Below are 25729 nucleotides of genomic sequence, written 5' to 3'. Positions count from 1 at the left end.
TTCAGCAGGTGCATCAGTCCTGACATCAGTGGAGGTTAGGCAGGTACGAACAAAGACACCTTCTTCAATTCAGACCGAGTCAGCAGTCCTGGGAAATAAATTGCAAACTTGCACCTATTTGCTTGGGAATCAACGGAGAGGAGAGCAAAACATCATGGCACAGCAGCATTTCCAGGGGAGAAGCCCCCATGGGTGACACTACCTTTGAAGTCAGGGCTCTTTGGGTAGATGTGATATCTTATTAGACCAACTGGAAAAAAGTCCTTTGCAAGCTTTCGGGTGCTATCACCCTTCTTCAGGTATAGGGGGTCTGTCTTTGCCTTTCAAGGTACTCGGAGACCCGAAAAAAATCAGGAGAATGCCTGTTTGCACCTCTCCTGGGACAAGGGGACGCGACCCCGGACTGGGGCACTACAAGCAATAACTCTGTCCCAAAAGGACACTCAACTTTGATCAAGCCGGTCACCCTCAACATCCCGGACAGTGCCAAATTTGCACCAGCCTCTCCCAGCACGTCAGAACGTGTACAACGCTTCATCGGAGGCTACTGCCTCGAGGCTGGAAGGCAGCAGGACGGGACGCCTCCGGCGAGAGCTTGGGGCATGCCAACGAGCCTCTGGGAGATTCGCAGCCGAGGTGAAATCCAGAGGCCACCAGATGTCACTGCTGCCCTCCGCACGCCCCGCCAACGGGCTGAAATCAGGTCCGTGCAGCGGACCGAGCAGCTCCATCGGGCTCCTGCTTCAATCCCACCTGCTGCTTATGGCAAAAGTTTGGTGCAAAGGAAGTTTCAAGATGGAGAAAAAAAAAAAGTTAAGAGGCTGCCTCTAAAAACAAGGGGGTGGAAATCAGGAAAGGCTGGACTGTTAGACAGAGTTATGCAGCCCCCTCCCATCATCGGTGTATCGCTGAAAAACTGCCCCTTCTCTTCCAGCAGCCATGGGTGCTCCAGGAGGGTTTATGCCTAGAGACAAGCTGATGGCCAAGTGCTTAAGAGTGGCAGGTGGCCAAGGGCTAAAAAGGCAAAAAAGGGGTGGCAAAGGGCTAAAAGTCACAGGGGTGCATTTGTGCATCCCAGTAACGATAGAGCTGCAACCCGATTTAAGCTCCTGGATTCAGAAAGCTGTAGAATAAGCAAACATATGCTGAGCCGCCAGAGCTGGTAATGAGAAACCCGGCGGGTAAGGTCACTTTAAAAGAAATAAAGGTTAAAGATGAATAACTAAATCATCTATTCTCCCTTTATTTGCATAATATATTCTGACGGGTGTTATTAATACTAATCACATATTTGCTATCCTCTTTCTACTGCAGTTTAATCAGGGTGCTTTCACCTCCATTAACCCAGCAATTACGACATGCATTGATGAAGCTCTCATCTTTGAGAAAGGGTTTTCGTTCTTAGTGATATGCCACATAACTGTCCCGATCTTCTGACCGCAGAGGAACAGAGAGGAGTCTCCCACACCACCGGCAGCAAGTGGCTGAACTGGAAAAAGTAGTGTTCATTGCAAAAGTTTGGTGGCTGGTGCATGGGATGGGAAATTTCATGAGTGCCATGACTTGAGAAACAGTTTTTCTCCATAGAGAAAATGAAACCAACTGCATGCAGCGTTCTGCACGTCCCAGTCAGTAAATCCAAGTGAATTCTCCTGGAGAGCAAGCAGCTTGCTCTGTCCTCCCCAAAACTAATGCAATCAATCAGAAAAGCATGTCCATATAAGAGAGCAGGATCCCTTCAAGCACAAGGACCCAAAATCAGAAATGCCGGAAGTTGGGATAAACGGAGCTAGTTTTGCAACCGTACCACACTGGCCATACGCTCGGCGTTCATGGGTTTAACCGTCTTTCAAGTAAGGAAATCGCTGTTGATGAAGGTAGCACAGCAGGTGTATCAAGAGCATTATCTGTTTGCTTAGTTTTGTTAAAAGAGGGACTAAATTCGGAGCGAAAACACCCAAAAACCATCAAGCGAGGACCCTGAAATTGGATTTGCGTGGACTCAAGGATCCAATGCCAGGAACAGGGCCTCAAGGCAGCGCATACCAGCAAAGCTAAAGAAAGGTTGGCAGAGGAGATGCATTGCAATGCAAGCCATGAGGCATTTGCTAACTAAGCTAAGCCATTACCTTCCCCGCTATTTTAATACATTTTTTTCCTGGAGCTTTCCATGTGCTGGATGTCACATGCCTAAAATAGGGCCTGTGCATTTTTGAGAGCATGCTGCATAATCACAAAACCTGTTGCTATGAAAAGAAAAAAAGAAAATCAGACACAAAGAGATAATCAAAGGAAAATGATGAGATGTTGGGGGAGAGAAACAACAAAGTCAGGAGGATGGAGGACAATTGCAGCTTAATTTAGTGCATTGACAACCTGAATTCTTTGCTCCAAGCAACAGTGACTTAGCAGAGGAGTCGCAGCTCTAGCTTCATCCTGTACCAGCACGAAAAGTCCAGTGCCACCCGGCTTCAAAGACACCCCGAGAGCAGCATGGCAGCCCCACAGCCACCAGACCAGAGCTGTGATGCAAGGTCCAAACGGTGGCATTGCAGAGAGAAGCAGATTACAGACCATGCAAGCCCCAGTTGGTTTTTAATCACGTCTGTCACTAGGATTGTTTCACCTGGCTTCACCGTGAAGCTGGCCGCAGTGGTGATGGACTATCCTGGCCAGCCTGTGAGCTGCTCCCTGAATAACCACCTTGGAGTTGGATCAGTTTGAATGGCTGGTTTAGGACTTGGTATCATTGCGACTGCACCCATCCATACATTTCAGTTGTAAAGGCTATGTTGGAAAGTCAAAGACTTCTCAGTGGTAGGAGACCCCATTTTCCAGCCAGCCATACCCTCAAGTCTGCCTTCCAGGAAGAGTAGGACCCTTCCTCTTGTCCATGCACGCACATCACAGCCCATTAGATGTATATGCCACCGAGAAGCAAACAGAAAACGAGCGTCAGTTGTGCCCTGCTTGGTGGCTCTCAAAGGAAGCAAGTCAACAGCTCCTGTCCAGATCCTATCTTACAGCCCTAAACATGGAGAGAACGATGCTCTCTTCTTCCTATTGATGGCACTGGATGGCAAGCAGATAGCTTGGTATGCTGGAGAGCTCCTATCAATCAATCGATCAATCTTTCCCCCACCCCAGTAAAAAAAGAGTTGAAAGCCAAGTAAAAGCGAACAGCCCCATTGCAGGAGATCTGTGTAAGGGCTCCTGTGATGGATGCCAACAGGAGCAGCGTGAGCACAGGCAGCTGCAACCAGTAAAGGTCAAGAAACACGATTTGAACTGCGTGGACCGGTCTACTGCAGCTTCCACAACTTCGTGACCAACCTCAAATTATGATGGGACCTTGTTATCGCCACCCAGACCCTTTTCCCCAACTCTTTTACCATTTGTGAGGACTCTCGTGGAAGTTGCTAGCCCCCCGGAGCAGAAATCTGCCATCTACCTAATAAACTTCACGTTATGAAAAATCATGCAAGCAACAGTACAGGCTTTGAGGCCGTTTGGCACAGACAAATCTTCAACACGGAAAGGCCGTTGCCCCTTCGTCAGCGCGAGAAGGAAACGAAGGCAGAACACGTCGGAGTCTGTGAACCGAAGACGGGGATGAAGCAGAAAAGACGCCCGTTCGTGGTCTCTGCAGCAGCGTTGTACCTCGACAGAGTCAAGCAAGCGACGTATTTCTGAAATCGAGATGCATTTGCCTCCAAGTTGGCAACGATAAAAAGCCTCGTCCCGCTAGTTCCTGTGCCCACCCCTGCTGAGTACCATCAGCAGCTTTTCTGTGCGCTACCCAAGAGTCTTTTTATACCTCAATAAAGGCAACCGGGATACATTTCAGAGGCTTGCTGCCAAGAGGGAGCCATCACGACCTTGCCGGCGCACACGCGCAACTTCGGCGGTTTCAAAAATATTGGTGACCTTCAGCCAAGCGCCTGATTTTGTCCCGCTGCAATTGCTCTGAGTCACTCCAATCTGCACCCTGCGTGGGCCCCTTAATTGAGATGTGTCAGTGGGTTAAAAAAGCATTAGGAAGGGAAGAGGAAACTCAGTCCATATTAATGAGCTCATTCTGCTAATTGGAGTTAAGTGAAATAACCGCGGGGGTTGGTACGCTTCAAAATGCCTGGTGCAGGAGAGAGTTGGACAGGCAGACCTGTAGAGCTGGGCTGGAGGGAAGCTATTTTAGTGCATGAGAGTCCCAGCAAAATGTTGAAACCAGAACAGATTTCAAGGGCAGAGGAGCCAGTAGCTCATCTGGAAGCAGGCGCTACGATATGGGCTCTCGTACAACATCGCCTGCAGAATTTAGTGCTGTGCCATGCCATCGGCGCTGCTTACAGAGCCGCCACCACCGCAGCCACAATAAACCAATGCCACTTTTATTACCCAGAAAGTAGCAACAGATGCTACTTTTATTACCCAGGCATAAGAGCCACCAGCAAGCCCTCTCGTAAAACAGTCCTGCAGCATCCTACCTGGGAGAAAACCCAAGACTCCCTTCCTAGTAACAGAGTCTGGATGGTGCAAGAACCACTGACCCACCGAGAAGTAGGCCCAACAGGGTCCTCAGGAGGTCATCTCGTCCAGCCACCCCTAGACCATCCCAGGTAAGTGTTTGTGTCACCTAGTCTGAAAAGTTTCAGGGCCAACCCTCACACACCCGGCATGATGAGGCCTGGAAGGGACGTCAGGAGGTCACATCTAGTCCAAGCCCTGCTCCAAGCAGGACCAGCCCCAACTCCATCATCCTTTGTCGAGCCAGGTCTTCAAAACCTCCAAGGATGGAGAGTCCATCACCTCTGGGGAGCCTGTCCCAGTGCTTTACTACCCTCCCCATGAGAAGGTTTTTTGTAATATCTCACCACAATTTCCCTAGCTGCAACCTGCGTTGGCTTCTCTCTTTCCCGGTAAGTGGTCAATGCACCCATCATAGCAAATCCTACTTGTCCGATCCCATCACATTGCCATCCATCCCCATCAGGATCAACACCCCGCTTTGTGCGCCATCACCCGAGAAGGTTGGCAACTAGCCGCCCCACATCTAGCTGGATGGCTTTGCAGGCTCCTTTTGGGGTGGTGGGGGAAAGGGGGGCTAGAGGACCTCCAAAGGTCCCTTCCAGCCCCAGTTTTCTATATGCGGGGTTTGCATTATTACGAGGCATTAAGGCAGTGACTCCAGACCTCCAGTGAGAGCCGCGAAGCCCCGGGGAAGAGTCTGCACACCCAGAGCTCCCCTGTCCCCAGGAGCTTTCGACCCAGAGGGAAAGGATGCAGCAGGAAACAGAAGCATGCAGAGACAAAGTGATGTGATCGAGGTCACCAAGCAGACCAGTGGCAGAGTGAACAGGATGCTAGTCTCTCAAATCCCAATCCAGCCCCTGCCCGCTGGACCATACAACCCCCGTGTGAATCTGACAGCTAAGGGGGGGGGGTTCAAGTGTCTCGCCTCAGGGAAACCTGCACCCTGCCCCCAGTTCCTAAGTCCTGTTAAAAACCAGTGCACGTAAACCACTTCTGACAACAGGACCCAAAACCTCCAATGACCAGACGCTGAGACAGGGACACAGGAGACCCGGGGGCTGCTCCCAGCTGCACCGCTGACCAGTCCCCACATTTTCCTTCATACCAGAGGCCAGTTTCCTTTGCCCTTAGGTGACCAGGGCTCCTTGCACACATCCACCCTCTCCCGAAGGTGCTTTAGGAGCAGCGGGTGGCCATCGCCGAGGCAGCGGGGTGGCTTGACCCCCTTGGCGTTTGCTTCCACCGGGTTTTTCCGGGGTTGCCGGCCGACAGAGATGCACGCCCACCTCTTCCAAGTGGAGCCGGCGGAAAGAAAATCCTCAACCTAATTCTCTGCTCTCGTCCTCTTCCACCCGGCTGCCGTCAGCACAACCTCCTCGTGCAACCTTGCTGGACTGCACATACTGAGCATCCTCTCGAGAGCAGCTTCTCCGCCCTTTCCCTCCACCCCAGGGCCCGTCAGCAGCTTTAGCAGCTCACGATCTAGACCTCCCAAGGTCCCTTCCCACCCTAATTCCTACGATTATACAATAACAGCTCGGGAGCCACAAGCAGGAGGCAGGTTTGACCTGGTTTGCTGAGCAAAGCTCCTGGCTAGACTGGCAACTGCTCATCCTACAAATGCAGGCCTTTATTCGGAGGAAAAAAAGCATCACTCTGCAGAGCGAGGTACAAATTGGTTTAACCAGACATTTACTGAGACCTCCAGTGAATTAGATCACTAAGGGACAAGTTTCTCTGGGAGAGCAGCCAATAAAAGTTATTACATCCCCATAAGCAGGCCTCTTTTTCTTTTACTCCCAAGTAAAAACGCTGCTTCTAATAGATCCCTGGGGCTGGGAAAGAAACATCGCTCTTCCCGACAGCCCCGGTAAGGATGCCATCCCCTGGCACTGCCGGGCATCTCCGAGAGCGCCCCAAATACTCCACGTCAACCCAACTCCTACCCGCTCCGCTCGGGCGGGGGGACCTGGTGCTTGGTTCTCCAAAGAGAAACCCTGTCGATGGCCAAATGGAGGAAGTGGGCCACAGTCCTCAAAGGGCTCGCAGCACAGAGAAAAGCAGCACATGGTAGGGAAGTCGAAAGGAGGAGAAAGCTGGACTAGCATCTAACACGTCTAAGAGGCAGAACAGCCCCACGACTGCATCCTGCGACATGCAGGGGAATATGCAGCTCGCCCTGCTAGGGGAAAAGGAGGTTGCAGGAGAGAAGCTGGCCCGAACCCTTTCCATGCGCTCTCAGGTCACTCCAAAAGGTGCTCCCCAAGATTTTTCATTTTGGGGAGGAAGACTTCTTCTTCTTTCATATGGCCGACTTGTAGCAAGAAGTATAAGTCCGGTTTGAGGTTAGCTAACCAGCCTGATGCTCTGGAGGAAAGGGACCGCATCTCTGCAATGTCACCGTCAAATCCGTGTAGCGGACAGAGCGCTGTTCTGTAGTCCCTAGTTTGATCAGGGCCACAGTCTCGTTCTGCAAACTCCTAATGCACCATCTGTGCATCGAGCGACTGCAGCAGCCGTGCACTGTTCGGATCCGATTTAGGACCTTCCATGTTTTTTCGCGGATGGACAAAACCAGGAGGCTTTATCGTTGGGTCAAAAATCAGATGTTTATTCTGAACGGTGGTTTCATCCCAGGCTTTCCTCCAAGCTGCTGCACTGTCCTGTCCTACAAGGGCTTGTACATATGTGCACAAAGATTTCTGGGAGACAAAGCAGTGAGCTGGGAGGTTCTTTAAATCTCTATGGATGGGGAGGTCTGGGTTGGCATTCATGTGGACAGGGACCTCTCTGTGAGTGGCTTTGTTGCGGCAAATGTCTGGAGGAGCAATAGTGGCCAGCACTGGTAATGGTTGAATAGAAAGAAAACAATAAGGATAGTCCAACCCAGGCTGTGCACTAGTCACAGACCAGCTGCAAACACCCCCTGTCCTTAGGGCCTGCTAACACATGCGAACGTCCTGGAAGGCAGCGTGTCTGGGGCACCACAATGGGCTCCTGGCTGGTATGAACCAGCACAGCTCTGCTGGCTTTAACGGAGCTATGCTAACTTACACCAGCCAAAGCCCCAGAAGGAAATGTTGGGGATACGGGACCTGAAGCCAGCTTGAAATCGACCCCACCCCATGCAAGCACAGCAGAGGTGTATTGCAATCGGCAGCAGCGCACACCTGCAAATGCCATAAGCGCCGTCACGCTCGCCCACGCACGCGCTCCCATAACAAGGGAGGCGAGTTAATAGGCACAATCAAGGCAGTTCTCCAAGATGCATCACTCAAGCACAGCCGTGCAGCAGCCTGCGACTGGTCCTTGCCGGCCTTCGTTGGCAGGGAGCAAGCTGGCACTGGAGGGGCAATGCAGCACCAGACACATCCGCAGTGGGTTTTGCGAGACCCTTGGAAGAGAAATCACTTGTCCTGTGGTTTCACACTCACATGGAGCAGTACTGAATAAAGCTGATGCGGGGGGTGCAGGGGGAGACACATGCATGCACACACACACACTAATGACCCAACACACTGTGGGGAACTCCTTACTTTGGGAGAATGGGAGCAGGGGGTTATGTTGAAGCCTTGCTTAAAACTCAACCATTGCATGTCCCATATTTGAAGCTCTCTCAACACGTACCCGAGACAAACTGCCCAGAGGAACTCGTGTCTCCTCGAGGCACAGGGGCACTTGCAAATTCCCTTGCAACTCCAAGCGCGGCTATAAACCTCTTGGCAGAACAAATCTGTCTCACATCGGGTGATGCGAGGGGGCAGCACCATCGGATTCAGACCTAAAGCCAGACTCAAATCCTAGGGACTTACCATTTCTAGCAAGTGCAAGGGAAAGCCAGTTTGCAGCGTGAAGGGTATCACGTAGAGCAGGTGCTCTGCGGCCTCCCCTTTCTGCTTGAACAGCGGGGAGAAACTAGACATGACCTGGGGCGCTCTCACCACCGGTCACCTACCTCATCGATCCCTGTGCAAGTGTGGAGAAGCCTGAAGCCAGGTGTTAGCAGGACCGTGCAGGTCAACACCACTCCAACACCACCGTGCTGCCGTGCACCCCAAAACTTCCCATCCGCACCTTCTCAGACAAGCAGAAGCCGGCAACTACCGTGCTAGGAAGGCTGGTTTTCCCGGCACGCAATAAATGGTTACTTGATTGCTCAGATCTGCTTGAAGTCGTGCGCAATGAAGGAAAGATGGCATGTGTCAAGCCCAGCATGATATAAGCATGGGGAAGAGGGAGCCCAGAACAAACAGAGCCCATCTAGTCTGGAGAGAGAGCTCTAAATCAGAAGCTTTAATAACATTTCCTTAGGCCTGACAGACTACAGTCCCAGGCAGATTCACTCCCGCGCTCTTCCCACACACTGTATTTGTGACAATAATTTAGACAGACAATTACAAGGCCAAAAAGAAGAGAAACTAATTCCACAATAATTAGGATGGGTCATATTAAAAAAAATAAAAAACAACCCTCTGAGCAAGAGGACGCTGCGTCTCCTGGACTGATGCGGCAACAAGCCACCCTCCGAAAACAGCGCTCCCCGGGGGCTCGCGGCTTGTGTCTTTTAATTACTCTGGCAGGTCTCCTCTACGCTCCGCTCCAAACTGGTTCCAATGAACTGTGAAGACTATTAAATGCCCCAATTAATCATTTGGCATTTTAAAAGGTCATTTAATTTTGCTCTAAACAAGCAATGCAACCAGCGACCGCTTGAAAACCCAAGGAGAGGGAAGATGCTGATGGAGCAAGCCTGCTTCTCCATCAGTGAATTAAGTTTTGGGTGTCAAAACAATAAAAAGCCATGTCGCTGGGAGTGACAGGCCAGGCGCTGAGGAGCTGACTCATTTTTCATAGGAAGACTTGTAAGTCCTAAGCGCGGTTCATCACGGCTGCCTGACAAAGGCTGCTTTATGCTGAGGCATTTCTCTAGGGACAGAGTGTGACAAGAAGAGAGCTTTGCTTCCACGTGTAGAGACAGAGCCAAGTGAAAGCCATCCTCAAGCAGAAGCCATGCACAATAAAGGAACGAGCTTGCCAACACATCCCTTGGGGCTCCGAGTCCATGCCTGTACGAGAAGGATGGTCCAGTGGTTACGACGCTGATTCAGGCCTTGAGAGATCTGGGTTCGAGTCCCTGCTCGGGGACACACGTCCTTAGTCTCTTCCTCTGGCAGTTCCCCAGCTGTCAAACGCCATTAACAGCCCTGTGCGATCTCACCTGGGGGCGTTTCTTAGCATAAATGCCTCAAAGACTGTGCACTATTCAGCTGCTACGATAACGACAGCTGAATCCGCACATCTGGAGAGGAACGCCGAACTCGGGAGTTTCCCAGCACCAGAAGAACAGCTTGGGAGCCATTGCCTCCCTGCAAGAAGACTACTTGCATTGCAAGGAGTCTCTGCTATTTAGAGGTCATGTGCAGGGCTCTCTCAGACCTCAGGTACAACATCTGAGACTCAAAAGGCATCCAAACAGCTCTTCCAAATATACAGCTGGTCCAAACACAGGCATCACAGAAAATCTGGGGCTCTCATTTGTTTCCTGGACCTACGACACTCTAACCCTACTATTTCACACAGGCTGCACTGCACCAGGGAAGAAAGCGATGCCAGAAGAATGCAGACCAGTGCCTTTCAGTCCTCCCTTTGCTCCACTTTCAAACACACGCCTGATGGGGAAAAGTTCACTCCCTCCTCCTCCTGAGAGTCGAATTGCTCCTTCTGCAGGATACTGCAGCAGCGCTGTAACCCCGTGAGACACCGAGCTCCACAGGCATGGTATCCAACTCGATGCCACAACCCGGGAAGGTGAAAGGACTTGGCAAAGATCATTCTTACAACTCGGCAAGGGGTTCAGTAGTCACAGGGTGGCAAAACTCAGTGCCGACTTTTCACATTTCTGTTTTCAAGCAGACAGATGTTTCCGAGGGGTCCTTGCTGAGCTGGTCGTCGGAGTACATAACATCCCCTCCCTTGGTGCTGGTCGCAGCATCAGCCTAATACAGGAGAGCAGGAAAGCTGGCCAGGAGGAAGCAAATCAATAGCTGCAGATGCAATCTGCTTCTCACTGATGCTAAGAGAGCAGCTGCTTGCTACTATTCACAAGTGTTCAGACAAGCAACTTTGACCTGGTTCCTTTAGCAGCAAAGCCAGCGACGCTTGCCTCTGGAAGCATAATCACCGGAGAGAGGAATAGCTTTAAACTGGTGCTTGAGGAGTAGTTGAAAAGGGAGCGACTTCTTACCGCCACGGCCATTCAGACAGACCTGGTCCGCACCCCGCCACACGCACCGGTTCTTAGGTGGAAGTACTGGCAAGGGAGCAGTTGGACCAGTTATCTCTACTTGCACGAGGAGGGAACTGTCCAGGTTTAGAAGCAAGGCACCTGGGTTGCGACATGAAGATGTCGAGGTAAGGGCCTTTTTCTCTGCAAGCGAGGGAATAGGTGGATCACACTCTCTGCTAATCGAGCTGACGTGTTCCCGCACCAATACGTATGAATAATTCAAGGCTCACAGGAGGGTAGCACGCACAAGCAGACTCAGCAGTAAGGGGAGGCTCATGCATTTCCACCGTGCTGAGCAAACATATAGGTAGGTGCAGCTGGGAGGCCAGTATTATTCTCCTTAACCAGGCATGGAAACTGAGGCTCAGGGGAGGTCTGCAATGCAATCCAGAGGTGCGAGTGCAGCCTGCGCAGACGGGCCCAAACTTGCTGTAATCTAGCTGGCTTGGGTAACCCAGCAGGGAAGCCGTGGCAGCCTGGGTCCAGCATCAGCTAAGGCTGAAGCCTGGGGCACAAGAGCTGTGCTGCCAGAGGTACCCTCAGCAGCTGAATTAAACTAACCTGGGCATTTGGCATCACCGCACTCATGGGATCTGCCCCCGACCCACTCGGCGGCAGGGCTTCAATGCTCCGCAAGTCCAAAAGCAGCACGCAGGCCAGGCGTGCATCGCCTGAGCCTGGACAGGAGAAAAAGCTCAGTGTCATTCCCTTTTCAGAGCCCAAAGCCAACTTCAAGACAAACGAGCGAGGCCACGGCTTCCTCTCCAAGGTCAGCCGATGCACAGAGGAGCAGACCCTTTCAGGCCACGCCGACAGCCTTGCTGGGACCAGCACAGGGGCACTTGCAGCATGCCAGGGAAAAAAAGAAAAGGTTTCAAAATAAAACCTTCCACCCCACCCAGGCTGGGCTGAATTGAAGCAACCGATGCACCGCATCCATCAAACTGATAACCGAGGCAGCTTCATTACAAGGAGAAGATTCCCTTTCCAGCTATATGGAGAGAGGGGGAGCAAAAAAGCAAACAAACATTTGATTTTTTTTTTTTCTACTTACAAGTCAAAACAAGATTTCTCTAATTACCAACCAATGAGTCCCATTAAGCAGCGAGGAAGGAACGCATCATAAGTCAGAGAAGAAAGGAAAACAAAGACATTAGGAAGAAAGCAGCCCATAGCAGCCTGAATGTCAGGATCGGAAATGGAATATAATCTGCAAGAGACAGGCCCCAAACTTTTCATGACCTCCACCACCGGGGACTACTGATCAGTCCCATTACCACTGATTTCCACCCTGTAGACAATGCACCTGAAATGGTGCATCTTCATTTGCAAGAATAATGATGAATCGAATAGGCTAAAAACCCCCAGCTCAGTGCCCAGCCTGGAGAAGGGCGAAATTAAGACAGCTGCTATCCCGGACGCGAGGATTTAAGAAGAGTGAAGGGTTGGACACGCATTGGTAAATGCCACGGCAAAGGGGGCAAAGCGCACCCACAGAACCCAGGGGGTTTCCCGAAACTTTCTCAGAAGCATCCTCTGCTCATCGCAGCCAAAGGCAGGATGGACCGGTCTGGGAAAGGAAGACAGCAAGTCTCGGGAAGGTTAAAAAAAAAAAAAAATCTCAGGAGAGCCAAAGGGAAATGTCCGACGCAAAAACCAGCTGTGAAGCTGTTCTTCGATGCTCAGGAAGGGAGAGCAAACACTTGCACGGCCCTGCTGTCGCCATGTGTGCAAGACGGCACGACTCGCTGCACCCTGCACGGTTAGACACCGTCCAGATAGCAAGGGAGAGTCGGGCCGTAACGGGGCTTTGCAGGGAGCTCAGGTCTCCCAACGGGGTCAAATCGAAGGCTCGCTGGCTCGGGCTGCGGCCACTCCCAGGGCTCCCGCACTGGGCAGGAGGCATCTCTCCAGCCTGCCAATTCCTACGTGTGACGAATGTTAAGACAGCTTGATTTTTGCACTTCTTAGTGCTGCCAATCTGGCCTCTTTCACCAAGCTGCTACAACTCAGTTTTAAAAGCAGGGAAGCGAACGATAATGTCTCGGAAAGACTTCGGCTCCCTTTCCCCAGGCACAGAATGAAAATCAAGATGGAGATGATTGCAGCACCGGGTGGCTTGGCTTCCTGCAGATCAGAAGAATCGCCATCTCTTTGGGCTCCAGCTGCAAATGATTATAAGGAGGTTTCTTGCATTTCAGTCACCTGGGATCAAACCCTCAGCAGGTGGCTCCCAGCCCAGCTCCACAGAGCTCCAAGGGATGACACCCATTTACACCTTTGCAGGCTCTTAATCCAACGGATGGAGCAATGTCACCGGGACAAGTTATATAAAACCATCTCGTTTGCACCGGCGGTGAAGGACAGCTATCTATGCCACTACTTCGCTGGAGGTATATTAACAAACACCTTCCTGGGAAAGAGAATAACACCAGCAGTTTTTAATTATCATATTAAAAAAAAAAAATGGAACCTGCAAAACTCATCCAGGGGCTAACACGAGAAGAAAATAACGCGGGTGGTAATAAGCCAGGGCCTGATCAGGCCCAGAGGCTCTCATTTCCGGCTTATTAAAAGGAAGAAATTGGTAATAGTGCAGAGACTAGAAAGCAGTGAGAAACCCTCCCCCGAGTAAGGCAGGAAAAAATTAAAAATGGAAAGCAATCTAATTCCTGGGACTGCTGGCTACTTTCTGCTGTCAAGAGGCGAATGCTTGAGATGCCGCAGACCCCAAAAATCGGGTGGGCAAGCCTTTTAAAGATGGCAAGAAGAGTCAGAAAGCAGCAAGCCAGTGGCTGCCGGGAAAACAGAAACCACAAGTCCCGGCTTCAAGCGTTGCTGGACCTGAGCTGCCCCTCTCGAGATTGCAGCATAAAATGAAAATCTCATGCCTGAAGGATCACCCCCAAGCCCCCGAGGAAGCGGATCGCATCTGGAGGGCAGACGAAAGGCAAGGGGGCCCTTCTGACAGCTTCAGAAAGGGGTGCAGGTGGAAAGAAAAGGGGAAAAAAAAGAGAGAGAGAGAGAGAGAGAGAACATTATTTCTCCCAGCAAAACAAATCCAAAGTGGCAGCCACAAAGCAGCAAGCATGAAACTCAAACCTCCCTTGATACCCGCGTCCCTGCGGGGCCCAAACATGCTTCTAAGGGCTTGGGAAACGCGCAGCCTCTTTCAATCTGAAACCCATCCTGGCAGAGAGATTCATTCCCGTAACGCAGCCCGCGCGGAGAACAAGCGTCTCATCAAGAGACTGAAAGGGCCTATAACCACTTGTGATGGATGATACTTCACTCAACTTTCTCTTGATCACCACCTCGAGAACAAATTTAAAGCAGAAACAATTCGATGCACTTGCCTGGAAGGGAATAAAAGTGATGGAGATGGGTTGGGAAAAGCCGATCTCAACAGCGAGGATGCTTCAAGGTGCCTGTGCACGGGGGGGGGATCTGGGACTTTTAAGCATCCTCCTCTATGAGTTCAGCCCTCAACCACCAGAAACCAGACTAGCTCAGTCTCCCGTGCATGGACAAGGCGGAAAGGACCAAGCACGTTTGTTTTCAAACGCTCGGCAAACTGCCTTTAACACGTTGTCCCGCAAACCTGCGTTACTCAAACTACTCAGCTGGGACCAGTTTATCCCCCTTGCCTGGGCATGTGTGCACACATGCCTCTCACAGGTGCGTGTTGCCATCTAAATTACAGTCATTTCCAGTCGTTTCCCCTTTGTGCTGGGTGCTGCACGGAGAAAGCACCACGACCCCTACTACAAAAAGCTTTTGCTATTCTTCCAAGTATAAAATTGGCATCCGCTCCATGTTTGCACGCAGGGGCCGACTTCCGGCGACAAACCCGACAGTCGCCCAACAGAAAACAGGACCTAGCCACGTTTTCTTCCACGCTCTGATGGATCTATAATAAAAGAGCGAAAGAGGATGCATGGGAGCTATGAAACACGACAGCTTCTTATGAAAAGCAATTACTTTAATCAGGCTATCCCATATGCGAGTAGCACAGCGCTGTCCAGTATTTAGGTCTTTGCACTCGGTTAACAACCTCTTGGAAGCACTTGAAAGTAAGTCTCTCTTTGCACCGCGCGGATTATAAATGAGTCCTGTTGGCACCCAGATGCAAACAAATGAAAGCGGAGGAACGTGTGAAGTGAGTCATGGCAGAACACGGCCTTCCGCTGGGGGTCTCGTCGCTGCACCTCGGCTCCGGTTAGCTTTAAATTAATGAGATCAGCTTTAGGAAGCTGGCAGTTTAGCCTGCACCTTTGCTCGTGGGTTCATTCACAAGTCCAACAGCCCCGATTTCGTGCTCCGTTTTCAAATCGATCCCTCCTTGGCAGCGCTTGCACGCCAAAACATTGCAGCCCCGGGCCGGACCCGAAAGCAGAAAGTCCGAGGCGTGTTAAAAGCCGCCTGGTATTTCCCTTGTCCAAACAGACTTGAGTAAAGTAAGCAAGCAGTGGGAAAAAGGAGATAAACAGTTTTTTGGAACAAAACAACATGCCGTTTTTAAGTGCATGCAACATCTTTCTGAGCTACCAGCTCCTGCCTGCATTTTACCATGCTTCGCTCAGGCTACAGCACCTTGCACGCGGATCGTGCTTCTCCAGCAGGCCCAGCTGGGTTTGCACCAGGGTCCTTTTCTTCCAGGATGACCAGAGAGCTGTCTTAAACCCACGGTTCGGGAGGTAGCATGCACGAGGCAGGTACTGAGCATCTTATTGCAGCAGTCCCCAGCGCCATACGGGGCACAGCTCGGACCGGCCCAGAGTACAGCCCAATGAAGCTCTGGTCCAACCACCTGGGTCAAAAGAAAGTCATAGGGGCAACCTACTCCCCGACAGCTGTTTTGCACGGGGTTTCTTCCTTCTGTTACAGCTGGTCCTAAAGTGTCGTGGGAGAGCCCCGAGCTAGATGTGATCCGGTGCAGCTGCCCCTGCGTTTCCAGCCGAATGGAGTCAGATTGGGAGACACCCTATGCCAGATACGGCCACGTAGGTTCTTCCAAGGAGGGAGCAGGGTATCAGGATTACCTTTTGGGCCACAGACAAAGGCATCCTCATGAGCAAACCAACCATGCTCACAAGTAACCTGCCAGATCCCCGAACGGGCGGCATCCAAAGGAGGAACAGCCTCGTTTATGCATCACGTTTATGACACCTGAGCTCACCACATTTATGAGACCTGGGCTTGCACTTCTACCTCCGTCTCCAGCAAACGGGACCATCGAAGCAGCCGGAGCACACCCAGGACTGCCAGCAAGCTCCCCATGACATCCCCTGCCACGTGGCTAAAACAGCGGCTCTAATTGTCCAGCATCTGCCTGCTCCAGCCCCAATTCACCTGCCGCTAATTAAGAGGCGCAGCTTGGCCACTTCTTTCTTCTGAAGCGTTCCCGCGAGCGGAACCGGTTTTTAATCAAGAATAGAGCAAGAAAACTGTACTCCATTATTCATGCCAGCGCCTAACAGCACTCTTTATATAATGAAGATAGAAAGCCTGATCCATTAGCTTACGGAGATTTAAGGGGCTTTGAGTGTTTCAGGTGCATCTTGTTTTGCATCTTAATTCAAAGCTTGCCAGCAGCAAAGAAGCAATAATTGGTGGGGACCTGACAAAGTGCCGTGTAGGGCCAATTCCAGCCTGGTTGGCTGACAAAGGTTAGGTCAGGCTTGTCTATCACAAAATGTCTGGGCTTCTCGGAGAGGAGTGTTCCCCCCCCTCCGCGTGCACCCATCTCGTGGTTCAATTATTCACAGATTCACGAAAGCGATAATAAAGCCTGTGCAAATCAGAAGCAGGAATTGGAACAACCCCTGAACGCTTCAAAGAGCTGCCGAACAAAACAAAAGCCAAAGGGAGGGTGCAGTATGCCGGAGGAGGAAGGAGGGACGAATGCTTTTACAAAGAAATCGGCGTGCAAGAAGTGACCTGTTTGCGCACACGCTCTTGGGGTCGGCCAGCTGTGCTTTGCAAACAGCCACCCTAGCCTATATTCCAGCATCACTGTACCCCCAACCCACCATGACTTCTCCCAAGGACATCCCACCATCTGCATTTTCCTTGTTCTCCAGACTCCACCGCGATGCTCTGGCTCTTGCTCCCGGGCGCTTAGGCCTGCGCAGATTGAGCCAGCAGGTGCCACAGAGCAGAGGAGTCCATGAGCAGCACCACGCAGGCATCGGATTGATTTTACACTCGACAAAAGATTTGGAAAGGAAATGCTTTTTGCAGCCACAGGGCTGCTCTTCACAATTAAGTTAGAACCCCTGACGAGATGGATCAATGGAGCGAGCTTGCCCGTGGACCTGACTGGAAGCCAAACCTGCATCAAGCTACACAGAGCCCCATCAGCTCTGCAAACAAGCGGAGGCCAAAAGAAAGGACCCGACGGTGTAACGGGCGAAGAACTCCTACTTCTAGGAGAAAGCTTCGACAGCAGGCTCGCAAGGCCTGATCCTGGGAAGTGCTGAGCCCCCCGCACTCCCACTGAAGTCAACTGCTCTCAGAACCTGCAAGGATGGCTAGTTTGCAGGCAGACTCCAGCTGTGCATATACCGAGGATGCAACTAAACTGATGCTGTGCACACACACTGAGGGTATAGTGCACACACTGAGGGTGCAACTAAACTGATGCTATGCATACACTGAGTGCAACTAAAACTGATACTATGCACACACACTGAGGGTGCAGTGCACATACTGAGGGTGCAACTAAACTGATATTGTGCATACACTGAGAATGCTGTGCACACACACTGAGAGTGCAACTAAACTGATGCAGTGTACACACACAGAGAGTGCAGTGCACATACTGAGGGTGCAACTAAACTGATATTGTGCATACACTGAGAATGCTGTGCACACACTGAGGGTGCAACTAAACTGATGCAGTGCATAAACTGAGAGTGCAACTAAACTGATGCAGTGCACACACACTGAGGACGCACTGCACATACTGAGGGTGCAACTAAACTGATGCTGTGCACATACTGAGGATGCTGTGCACACACTGAGAGTGCAGTGTACACACCGAGGGTGTAACCAGGCAGTTGTGCGGTAGTACAGGAAAGAGGGGTGGGTTTATTGAACTCTTTAGCAGTGCAATAAACCCATCCCTCTTTCCCATATTATCGCCCGCTTGCCGGGTCCCCAGTTAGAAGAGAAGATCCAAGTGCGATGGCATTGTTCTTCTATCTGCTAATTGCAAAGAAAGGAAAGGTCAGCCGGCCCGTTAGCGAAAGCGTTTTGTTGACACTTTTGCTATATCAGTGTCTTGCGGGTAGCTTGGCTAACGTGGAGCTGGACAGGCAAAGCCCGTTGGTACAACACAGCTGGCAGCAATGTAACAGATGAGACACCAGAGCTCTCATCTAATAACTAGAAGCAGAGAGGCCTAAGTGAATATTAAGAAAGCCTGGTATCACTTTATCTGTAACTAATGTAATATTATTGCGGGTTCATTTTATTCCCTGCTAATTATAAGCCACTTTGATAACTCATAATTCTTGCAAATTGCAAACAGCGGCCTTAATCACCTTTCTCTGTTGATTAGTTTTAAGAGGGGGCACAAGGAATAAATCATTATTTGTGTCGTTACCTCAAGAAGGAGATTGCTGGGATGCCCAGCACATTAACCCCTGGAGCATCACAGCCCTGGACATGGGATGTTTTTTTCCAAGAGCAGAAGGTGGTTTGTACGCAACCAGGCTTCCCCCAGCTTCAGGGCCAGGAGCAGTTTCAGGATGCTTTAGCTGCACCAGGAGAGGTCCGGGATGGAAGGAGCACGCTGGACCACAGAGGTGATGAGTGACCAAGGAGGCATCACTCCCCTCCCTACGGACCAAAGAGACGTCAGCCTGGAAATGCAGGGAAACGAGCAAACCAAAGGCCTCTGAATTACAAAATCATTCTCTGCTAGGAGCGAGGGTATTGGTGACAGATCAGGGCCGTTGAATGTATACAATGCACTAGTGGACAGACTTCCAGGCAGAGATCTTCTCTCTCCTTCCAGCCATCACGTTCCCACGGCAAACCACGGGCCATGAGCTGAGGCAATGTCAAGTGCAGCATCCGCTCGTTAAGCCAGGAACAGGAAGGTCCTGGTGGGAAATGAGCATCTCCTGAAGGAAACAGGAAATCCAGAGGGAAAAAGCAATCAGGACTCATGGTAGAGGTGATATCTTTTATTAGATCAACAAGATTTTTGTCAAAAAAAAAAAAAAATCTTTAAATTGCAAGCTTTCAGGCACAAATACCCTTCATCAGGCATGCAGAGGAGTCATCCATCTATTGACTCCTTTGTGAAATCCTATGAAACATGAACTTTCATTTCTACCCAGGAGACCTTTTACAATCTTTTCTCCAATGCCTGAGAAAGGGGGTTTCTGCTCAAAAGCTTGCAATTAAAGAATCTGTTTTGCAAAAACCCTGTTGGTCTAATAAAAGATATCACCTCTACTATGAGCCCCGATTGTTTTTTCCTCTAGACCAATACAGCTACAACCTGGATACCAATCCAGAGGGAAGGCATTTACCTAAAAGAGTCAGAGAAGGACTTCGGGGTGCACAGGTTCAGCACAGGGCTCAGGCTAGGGCCAAACCTGGATGAATTCAAGAAGAAACCTCAGTCAGCTCCAGCTCCCTCGCTGTAGCAGCTGGATTTGAGCTGCACTCAAGTCCGCATGAGCAGATCCAGGTGCAGGCAGCCCTAAGTACCTGGCACAGCGGCATCGATCTGCAAACAGCACAGAGGATGACAAGGGAGAGAGAGCGAGAGAATTGATCCCAGACTCCAAAAGCAATCGCTGTTTTGCTTGCATCTCAGGCCTGGCTCCTGCCTGTACCAGTCCCCTTGCTTGCACCTGAAATCAAAGTCCCCTGCCGGATCCCGCAGCCTCCCACGTGCCCCAGGGAGCACCGGGCAGACAGATTACCCAGTGTTTCGGCACCTGCTGCGAGTCAGGCATCTCCCTCTCAACAAAAAGGACAGAGACTGAAAGTCTCAGGAAGCTTCCAAGCCTTTTCTAGCAGGAAAGCAGCTCCGCCGCTTGCCTAGGTCCGATCTTCCTTTCAGAGGAGGTCGTGCTTGAGCGTTCTCACTCCTCTGCTCGGGACGTGTCTCACACCAGCCCTGGCACAGAGAGGCTGATGCATCATGCAAATTCTCCTGGCCTCTCGATGCCGAAATGCACCGTCCCGTTTAGGTGCGTGGAAACAAGGCCTCCCTTGGAAAGGTTTCAGAGACCACATCGGGGTCACATTACGTACCTGTACATTATAACAGGTTGGTGCTGCTTCCAGGAAGGTTATCACTGCAGATATTAATCATGCCGTTCCCCTGAGAAACCAGCAGCAGGCAGCTTCATTGCACGGGAATTCCCTCGTCTGTCCCTCCAACGAGCCCTTATGCCCGAGAAGCTCAGTCTCTCCGCTTCCTCGCTCGCTCAGACCCACGCCCTTTTCCTGGATTTCTCCATGCCCGTTGCCACTGCCCCCGGCCCTGCCAGTCCGACAGAGCTCCCCATTCACCTCCAGAGGCACATAGCGAGACATCCGCCAACCTCCCCGACAGGGAACTGTTTGCAAATAACTCGGGTGCAAGTGTCGAGAGAACCACGGCTCACCTAAAAGAGCAAGCGCTCCAGGGAGACAGGTCCAAGATGAAGGCGGCCGTATCCAGATTCAAAGAGCACAGCGCCCTGGAAGGGCTCCAGAGCCAGAGGGATTTAATAGGATTGCTCCTTTGGCTAAAGCAATATCGATATTAAGAACAGATGGGCATTTTTGTTGTTGTCAGGGCTGATTATGGGTCTCGTTCTCTCTAGGTGTGAGCCAAAATGCTTCGAAAACGTTACGGCAGACAGGCAGGGAAAAGCAACCTGGTGCAATCTGGGGATGGTTCTGGACAACCGGCTGAAGACCCTATACGTGAATGTGCATCCATGTGAAAAAACTCCTAAAAATCTCAAAGCAAGCCCCCGGACTAGAGGTGCACCAATATATCGGATCGGCACCAATAAAAGAAAAATTTACATTATTGGTGATCGGCTTTTTTGCCGGTTGTAACCGATAATGTTCTCCAATAATTATGGCTCCTGGCCAGGGCCCCCGGACACCTGGGTTCCCTATTGCCCATGGGAGCAGGGCCCCCAGATGCCTGCGTTTCCTCCCACGGTGACCCCGGATATATTCCCATCCCCTCGCCGGCAGGCTGGGCTGGGCTGGAGAGGAGCAGCTGCTGCGGTGTCCCAGGCGCCAGTGCAGCGCGGCGCAGCACGGACCGTGGGCTGGGTCCGGGACGGATGCTGGAAAGGCACCAAATGCCGCAGACGTGACTGAGACGGGGAGGGACACGCTGAGCTGCCCAGCCCAACATGACTCAACCCGTAGTTAATAAATCAGTTATCAGATTGGTATCAGCCGATACGGCTAGTTAATAACCAGGTATCAGCCAAGAAAACCTTTATCAGTGCACCCCTACCCCAAAACCCTAATAGATCCTCTTCCCTTTTCAACACAACCTGCTTAACAAAAGCTAAATCCTTTTTATACGGTAAAGTCTAACGTTTAAAAAAAAAGTCATTATTAACCACTTAAAATCTCATCAGGAAGAGACGTGGAGTTTCCATGCCATCGAAGGCTTTCATCCTCAAAAGTTCAGACACACCAGGACAGGACAGGCAAGCAGCGCCTTTGGTTACACAAGGGAGGATTGCTCTGAGCAAAGTCTTCGAACAGGTGACGGAGACGCTGCTACCGATTTCTCTCCCAGACAACAGAACAGGTGCTCCTCTTGCAGAGGGAAAGACAGGCAAGAAATCACCCGATGGAAGTGAACCGTCGAACACGAGCAAAACCTTCAAACGGTTCCAGTCCTGCTGTACTCCTGCACCCAGGGGGCACGACGATGACTTTGAGATAGCTAACAAGATCTATAACCCCTTTTCTTCCAGGAGGACGCCCTGCGACTAATCGGGGGTTATAGGTGCTTGCAGACATGCACCGATCGAAGTGCCGCCATGCCTCTCAAGAGCGGTGTAAAGGTCTGTAGCATCCATTTGGCACTATAACAACGGACCATTTTGGACCGTAACTGGTTGCAATAAACCTTTAAGCCTTCAGACAGTATTAAGGGGGAGCCTTTTCTCAGTGGGTCCATTAGAGTCCGCTGGTGACGAGCTCCCAGCCCATCACATACTTGTAACATAGCAACCTGCATTTTTACAGCCCTTTATGAAGCAAGGCTTTTTTCAGCATCCAGGTGAAGAAAGGAGAAGAACCAACAAAACCTCGATTAACGGCTCATTATTACACAATATTTCCTGGTAATGATTGACAAACAAAGGAGATTAAATTAACGCGGAGGGGAGGGAGGAAAGGAGCAAAGACCGGACAGACTCTTACTCAACTGCGTGGTCCCATACACGTCCCAGATTAGGCAGAGACAAAGCAGACGTGCTAGCGTCACTGCCATCAAATCTCATGAACCAAAAATCAGGGTTGTACTGAATCAGTACTGAGATGGGATGTCTTTAGGTAAACCAGGTGTCTATTCTGCAGGCACAGCCTTTCCACGGAGTGGTTTCACCTAATAGAAATGTGCATCCTCATATGCCACACACGCCCCTTTTGTACTGGTGCGGTGTCTGGGCACCAGTATGACAATGTGCAAATCTCCCCATTCTAGATGCAGCCCAAACCAGTGCTCAGCACACTGCTACAGGGATCTGGGCTGCTGGAAAAGCCAGCTTCCTATATATTCCTCCCAGTTTCAAACCAGTAATGGTTCAAATCAGAAATGGCTCATCATCCTGGCAAGGCAAGATTGGTTCCTTGCTCACAATCTGTTTGGTTTCCTCAAGCCAAGCTGGAAGCCCAAACAACAGGATTTGTGCCAATCCCCATTTCGAAAGGGCAAATGCTAGCTTCAGCATCCCGACTGAATGGGGACTTCAAATAACCGTGCTCTATGCATCTACGCTCCTTGCAGCGACTGGGTACAGCGTGCGCTCTCGCTGTCGGGAAGGGTTTCTGTGCACCGTCTCTCTTTACCTAAAGCAGAGACACAGTGCACAGAAGGGATTTTAAACCCAAAGGGTTTTTAAACCGGAAAGCTCGATAAAAACAAAATTTCCAATTATTTGAGTTGGTCTAATAAAAGAGATCAGATTTACCCAAAGAACCGTGTCTACCTAAAGGAGCTGCATTTCAATCTGGGTGAGCAATTCACATGCACAAACATACAATGCTTTGCGATGCACCGTATGCAAAGCCATCTGTATTCACTGGTATTTTCTTTCCAGAGGGAGGCAAAAGTCCTCACAGGGCTTTCCCTCCTGTTTAGAAAGAAACACTCAACCCTAAATGCAGCTCCAGGGGACAGTAACCCCACTTCACCTTACCCATTTCAGCTGGCCAACCCTAAACAGCCTCTCCCCCGCAGCATCTTGACAGATCAGGTGGAAAAAGCCTGTCACCGCATCACATAAGGACATTTCAACGTGGCTCTGTGATACCAAGGAAACAGGACTGCGAAGCACTGCTTGGATTGAGTCCTCTTAACTTTCCAACCCTCTGAGATGCAGGAAGCAACTGGAAAAAGAGATTAGATCCTTTAAAAAAAAAATTGCTTGTAAATAGACAAGTCACTAAGGCTAGCAACCCCAGGGCAATTTAATTAAGACTACATTTTTAAGTAAACTTAATATTAAAAATCAATCGCGGCCTTGCACAGAGATGACTGCAAAAAGCAACCCCCAGATACCAAGCCCTGGACATAGTCAAGCGCTTTAAAATTAATTAAGTAAATGGAAGGGAACCTCTTACCACACATCAGGCTGAGAACGGAGCCGCCGGAGGAAAGCAGGGCCAACGATGATGCGGCACTGTTGCAGTTGCAAAAAACCAAACTGCTAACCCATAAAAATGGGGCCAACTAAACTTAAAAGGATTAAATGAAACGGAGCAGCCTGCTGCATGTGCAAGGTGAAGACTGGGGCTAAAGGGGCCAAAAGAACTGAACTGACCCCTGAGATCACATTCAGCACCTCACCTGGGACTCACCATCTCGTCAGCCCACAGTCCTGCGGAGATCTCTTGCTCACGGAGTGGAGAGGCTCCTTTAATGCCCAGGATAGATCATTTGCACTCTCAAGCATTTTGAGCACCTTTAAATGAGTTCATAGGATCACAGGAAAGTAGGAGTGGAAGGGACCTCATGAGATCAACTCAGCCAGTCCCTTGCTCACGGCAGGATCACCCCCGACTAAACCAGCCCGGCCAAGCGCGTTTGTCCAACCTGCTCTTGGGGATGGAGAATCCCAGCTTCTCTAGGCAGCCTGTCCCAATGGTTGAGCACCCTCGTAGTCAGGAAGTTCCTCCGCATCTCCAACCTAAAATTTCCCTTACTGCAGCTTGAGGTCATTGCTCCTAGTCCTGCGCCCTGCGGCCAAAGAGAACAGCCCATCTCCACCCTCTGTAATCAGCCTGAAGCTGTTAAAAACAAGGGAGGCAAAGAGAGGACAATCGGGAACAGTGATTTAGTCATTCTAGCTGATCCTCTTTTGGAGGAGAGGAGAAAAGCAAAGGAGGAACTCAAAGGAGCTGGTGTATGTGCATGTATGTGTGTGTGTACACATGCATAGGGAAGGACCCCGTGTCACAAAGCAAGGCAAGCCCGGGGCAGAGTCGACATCTAGCCCAAACCTGCTAATAAAACCCAGCCCCAGGGAAAGGGTAACTCAGCACAGATGTATGTACGACAGCAGCAGGCTAAGCCTTCTCCTAATGTTCTTGCTGCAAAGATTTCCTTGTCCCAGGCATCCCCTGCCCGTGACCGAAGTATCCTGTCCACTTCTAGGACTGCAGATATGATTAACGAGCTGTTTAGGCTGCAAAGACTCATCAGGCAGGAGTCTTCCTGTAAGGCCCACAGGTTGCCCTTGGAAAAAGCCCGGCCACTCAGCAATACTGCACCCATGGGGTCACATTAAGCTGGTCTTTCTTCTCTATGCAAAACGCCCACCTACAACTCTCTGCTTCATTGCAAAGCGCTTTGTGGTGCAGACAACGGAGGATGCAGCCTCACGCGCGGTTGAGATCTGAAGCTGCCACAATACGCAAGGAGGCATATTGCACTTCTCCTGCAAAGATATAACCTTCATCTTATCCCGCAGGCCAAGAGTCCACCCAAGACGAGAATACCTAGCCATATGTCAGAGAGACTTGGGAGCTTTGAGGATGGAGAGCAGTATTTAATTCAAAAAGCAATCAACATTTGGAATAAATCATACAGAGCAAAGGGGCACAGCTTCTATTAAACATGGAGATGGGGAGCAGCAGAACAAGGAAAGTACTTAAACTAGTTTTTGATCAGCCCTCCACTGTGTAGCAGAGTCACTTTAGTCCCATTTAATTACCTTAAATTAAAAATATGAGAATCCCATTAGTGATGCATGCAGGCACCTCGTGCTCACAACCTCTTGCAAACCAGGTGGCAAAGCAATGGTTCCTCTGACATCCATCCTCCTCCCTGCTCCCCCTCCCCACGGCTTCCTCGGCTGCATTCGAACATACCAAATGGCCAGGGGGCATCAGCTCAGCCCGGGGGGGGAGAGGGGCGGGGGGCGCTACATCAAACCGATTTCTAGCTGTTGAAGATCTTTCTTCTCCTTCCCCCTCCAGACATGCAGATGTTTCGCGCATCAGCCCATGAAAGAGCAACCCCAACAGCCGCAGCACCCAAGAGACACCAACTTCAATGCTTTAGGGTCGTCATTCAGGAGCAGCGGTGGAGCCAGAAGGAAACAGTGGTGGGGGGAACATTTCCCCAGGACAGGTTCTTGCGTTCTCACTCATCCACTGCATAAAAGTATTGCTTTTGAATATGCTGGAAAATGCAAT

The 25729-nt window shown here is 50.7% G+C and overlaps 1 protein-coding gene across 8 annotated transcripts in view; it reads right to left on the bottom strand.

Annotated features, from left to right (window-relative positions):
• The window catches only part of SLC39A11 (solute carrier family 39 member 11), a 255618-nt gene that overhangs the window by 157195 nt on the left and 72694 nt on the right, over nucleotides 1-25729 (bottom strand). The window lies entirely within an intron of this gene.

The sequence above is a fragment of the Alligator sinensis genome, unplaced genomic scaffold, assembly GCF_000455745.1.
Source record: "Alligator sinensis unplaced genomic scaffold, ASM45574v1 scaffold282_1, whole genome shotgun sequence".
Lineage (NCBI taxonomy): Eukaryota > Metazoa > Chordata > Crocodylia > Alligatoridae > Alligator > Alligator sinensis.
This window is presented reverse-complemented; position numbering and strand designations above follow the sequence as displayed.